This window comes from Podarcis pityusensis, assembly GCF_964106645.2.
Source record: "Podarcis pityusensis genome assembly, chromosome: 17".
Taxonomy (NCBI): domain Eukaryota; kingdom Metazoa; phylum Chordata; class Lepidosauria; order Squamata; family Lacertidae; genus Podarcis; species Podarcis pityusensis.
This window is the reverse complement of record NC_138042.1, coordinates 4,008,663-4,013,813: the sequence shown is the minus strand read 5'-3', so window position 1 is coordinate 4,013,813 and position 5,151 is coordinate 4,008,663.

Genomic DNA, 5,151 nt, shown 5'->3' with positions numbered 1-5,151 from the left:
GAGAAGCGTCTACACACCCACACACCCACACCCCGGTCGCTGGGGTGGGTGGGGATAGAGGGGCCCGTAGCTGGGGTCTAGGAGGGGATCCCAGACTCGACCACAGCTATCCCAGTGCCCCCACATTCCCAAGTAGTACACATTATAAAGGAGAAGGAAAACAAGGGGAGGATAATCACTATGTTTGTTATATAATCCAGGCAAACATTAAGCACTATTTGCCAGTCTATGGTAAACCGTCCCATTAAAGGAAGACAGGCACTAATCCTTCCCCCACCCCCTGCTGTGTGAGGGGAGGAGGGGGAAGAGACAGACATCGCAGGATTAGAATCATGTGATTCGGAGTTCTTGGCAAATCCATTCCTCTCCCCAACCCAACCCTCTGGCCACTGCTTAACTGTGCACTGGCTGAAGTCTCTGGGGAGGAAAGTGGTCTCTCCCCCACCTTCTGCCTCACCCCGATAAATACACACCACTTTAGAAAGATGAGACAAACCAAGAAACACCCATTGTGAGTTTAATAACTGTGTGACTGGCAGCAGTCAGGCCTGCTGGGACTTGCCCTGCAGTCGACAGCAAAGGGGGGAGGCAGGAGAGAGACAGACTCCCACCCTCACCTACACGTGGCAGCTTGCCCTGCAAACCTTCCCCTGAAGACTAACACCTTCACATCTGGTTTCTTTAAGCATTCCTCCCCTCACTCCTTTGTAACCCCAGCGTCAGAAAAAAAAGAGAGCTTCACATTTAACATAGCCATTTGGCTGTCCTAGCTTCAAATCACAAGGAGGAGACAGAATCCCACCTTTGTGTGAGGGGAGAAAACAAGTCAGCATGGGACTGCTAGCAAGCCTACTCCATAAATTCAGCAAATGGTGGGGGGGCGTGGTCCTTTCCCCCAGTTTGCTGATAGCTAGCCTACCACTTGCCTTTCCTTGTTCTATATCCTTAGGAGTATTCTACGTTTTAGGTTTTTGAGGGGTGAGGTGGAGTTGGGGGCAAACACACTCAGAAATTATAACTTAAAATACTAATAATTATACATAGATACATATTGTTTGTGTGCCTTTCCTTGCTATGTATAATTATTAGTATTTTAAGTTATAATTTCTGTATGCAAATATCTGCTTAATTTAATAAAAAGGAATTTAGTGGGTTCAAAATCAGCTTTCAGCACAGGTGGGATCACGTTAAGGTGGAAGGCTGGGGGACCCATTTATTTTGGGGTGAAGGCATCATTCCAACTAGTTTAATTTTACTTTACTGTACTTGCAAACCATGCAACCGTATTGCCTCTTTGTGCAAAATGAGAACACTTAGCCCCCCCCCCCACCGAAGCTCAGCTGCCTTATCCCAAGTCAGACCATTGGTCCATCAAGCTCAGTACTGTCTACACCAGGGGTGGGGCAGCCGTGGCCCTCCAGGTCTTGTGGGACTCCATTTCCCATCAGCCCCAGTCAGCACAGCCAATGGTCTGGTTTCCAGTCTCTGGTCCCCCTGATGGGGAGCAGCTTTGCTCAGTTCCTGAGAGGAGTCTTTTGCAGCCCTACCTGGAGAAGATGAGAATTGAATCTGGGACCTTTGACAGGCCAGTATGTGCTCTGCCACTGAGCTACTGCCCATCCCCAAGGCACACCAACTCATTTCAGGCTGCATGTTACTTTCCAAGCTGCAATCATTCTTTCTTAATCTATCCTGAAATCATGGTGTTAAGTGACCCTACTCTTGGCCAGCTCAGCTGCAGAACTTTTAAATGGGGAAAACTGAAAGAAAATCTATCATATCTATCTGTGATGTGGACATGTGAAAAAGGAGCAGCGCTTGTTGCCTATTAAAAATACAACATGCAACATGGTGACAAAACGCAAGTCTGCCTGGAAACACCAATCTCTGATCTGCCAGCCCTTCCTCCTAATTCCCAATGTGTGCGGTGTCTCTGCGGTTGCCCAGTGGTACGGAAAATGCACTCTGCACCTTCTCAGGGCCTGGCAATCTTCTTTTACTTTAAATATTCTGGCACTGAAAAGAGGTCAGAGCTGAGCTCTGGCACAAATCGAGCAGCCTTTCTGCAAATGAATGGGGCGTGCTCGCAGGGACGGGGAAACAGCCCCTACTAACTCTGGCATTTAGGGAGAGGCGAACGATGCCCTTCCCACCTGTCACCTCTTTGAAGCTACCGGAGAAGGTGTGATGCAAGCAGAAACAAACTATGGAAATCCACCCAGGCACGGAAAACAAGCCGCCTTTCCGATTGCGCATCTCCGCCAAAAACGCGCCACGCTGAAGCTGGTTCTCCGAAAGGCGAGCGTCTCCCCACCTCCGGGATGCTGCCCCATGCAAGCCCCCCATGGCCTCACCCCCGGCTCCCACTCCTTGCGCGGCTTCATGCGGCGGCGCGCCCAGACCCTCCGCCGACTCCCCAAGAGTCCCGGCCAAAAGCACCTGTTTCGCCGCCCGGCCTGGGAATCTCCCAGCGCGACAATTCGGGCAGAAGAACCATTGGCGGGCGGGCAAGGCAGGCAGGCAGGCACACAAAGCAGCCGGCTTGCGCAAGGGGCGCCGCTGGAGAAAGGGCTGTGCAGCCCACCCAGCCGCCCGAAACCCCCCGGCAACTCCCAGCCGCCGCTGCCCTCTTCCCAGCAGCGCCTCCGCTCGCAGAAGGGGCGGGGATCGGGACCCCGACGGGGGAGGAATGGGAAAGTGCGGGGAGAAAGGGAGAGGTCGCCCCGGGGGGAGCGACGGAGAGGCAAGTTTCGCCCCGGCGCTGCGGGGAGGAGGAGGGTCCCCGCCCGGGGCGGCATCCCGGAGGGGCGAAGGGGAGCGGGAGAAAGGCGCCCGGAGAGGGGCGCCGGGGCAGCCGGTGGGGCTCCGCGGCAGGCAACGAGCCGCAACTGGGAGCAGGGAGAGGGGGGTGTCGCGCAGCCTCGGAGCCCGGCCGAGAGACCCTGCCGAGCGCGCCGCCCGTGCGCCTTACCTGGCCAGCCCGCGCCGAGAAGAACTTGCAGGCGGTCGCCGCTGCCACCCAGAGCCGCTCCCGGCGGCGGCGGCGGCGGCGGCGGCGGCCACTCCCCACAATGCACCGCTGCCAACTCCGGAGCGGCTCCCTTTCTCCGAGCCGCTCGCGGCGCCCAGCCTGCCCGCCCCTTCCCAAAGCCCCGCGGCGGCGGGCCAGCGCCGAGGCCCGCAGGCGCCCCCTGCCGCCCCGAGGCGGCCGCCGCCGCTGGAGAAGCCGGGCGCGCCTCCCTCCTTCCTTCCTTCTTCCCCGCGCGCCGGAGTGGCTCTGGCGAGCAAGGCGAGCCTGCCAGGAAGCGGAGAGAGAGGGGCAAGCGGGGCCCGGCGCCCACGAGGCGGACGGGGCAGCTGCCTCAGGCGGCAGAAGCCAAGGGGCGGCTCCCACTTTGCTGCCCCCAGAGAAGAGGTTTCTGGGTTCCTGCGAGATCTCTCTGAAGAGTCCTACAAGACATAGGATCCAACTCCTAGGGGCCGAGGGGTCTTTGGGCCCCCAAGAAAACATTTAGGGGGCCGGGCCCTCCACAGTTGATGGGCATTGCCATTCAAAGAGTGTGTGTGCACCACTCGTGTGATCAGTTATGCCAGGCAGGACTTCTCTGGGCCCCTCCAGTTCTTAATTTTTTCATTTAATTCATGCTTTTGCAGTAAATTGGCACATCCATTTCACAATATTCTTCATTATCCTTCTACATGGTTTGGCTTCCCCACACCTCCCGCCGTGGGTTCTGTTTTACTCTTGGCTGTGCTACATATCTTCCTACAGGGCCCCTCCAATATTTTATTCACGTTGGCACCCCTGCTGTGAGAGCCCCACAAAATTGCATGGAGGCCTCTGGGAGATCTTGTAGGGTTTTCTCTGGACTCTGATAAGCAAGGCTTTGGTGATGGTGTCCACAAGTGCATAGCTGTCAACTTTTCCCTTTTCCTGCAAGGAATCTTATTCGGAATAAGGGAATTTCTCTTTAAAAAAGGGAAACCTTGACAGCTATGCACAAGTGTGGGGTGGCACATGGCACTTTCCTCTTTGGCCTCAGGCAGTGAAATGGGACAGACTGCCCCAGTGCCAAAGGCAGGATCCTAGGAGAGAGGGTCGCCCCCAGCTAGTGATTTGGACTGGATGGAGATGGCGGTGGACAGGGAGGCGAGTGCTTAAATAGTGACATCTTGAGACGGGATGGGGTTGGCACTGTGCAAAGGCAGCCAAATGCTCCCATCATATCGCCAAGAACACCCATCTTCATGTCTGAACCAAAGAAATGCATTTGAGGCAGTACTGCAGTTCAGAATTCTGTCCTGACACATTATTTCAGTGATATGGTAAATTAAGATATATCTACACCAGGCATATCTTTGGTTCCCTAGCAATCACTTCATTTTTAAAACTTGGGGCAAGCAAGAGATGCGCCGGGTGTAGGAATGAATTTTCAGTGCAGGGTAAAGGAAGGTTAATCCCCTGTGTTGTGGGGCCACAGGGCAGATCGAGTGCCCCAGCCCCATTGCTGATTTTTGAAAAATGAAGACACGTGGTCAGCACTAAGCATAGGGTTTGATAACACGCTTGAAGTCCTGCCTGCTCTGATCACAAGGACAGCAAGGTTCAAAACAAAAAGTGGTGTTTCTCACACAAACAAGAGGAATTGAGACAATATAAGCATTTCACCCACAACAGAAAACGTTTACTAACTATTTTGCCTATATGTCAGCTTTACTGTCATCTATCCAATATGCTGTACTCAGCACCTAAATTATGGAAACTCCCCTGTATCTGTTAAAGAAAGTTCCCTGCTTTCAGTGATAGGCTGGGGGTGAGCCACATGTGATGCAGAAGATCAGTGACTGGATAACCAGACTTGTTATAACTTTAAAACAGTTGCAGAAAGAATTCTGAATGTGGAATTTCCCCCAATGACAGTCTACTGCAGTTTGTCTCTAACCAGAACAATGCAACATGAGCCATAAGGAATTGTGTGTTGCTTGATAATCAGACCTGGACACACACACACAGTTGGACAGCCATGTGAAAGCAAAAGGGCACGTGGCATCAGAATCATCCAGCTGATTGTGCTTGATCTGCAGCAGCTACTTTTTCATCCCTTGCAACATGCAGACACCCTCCATAGGGATTAAGCGACCTGGCTACAA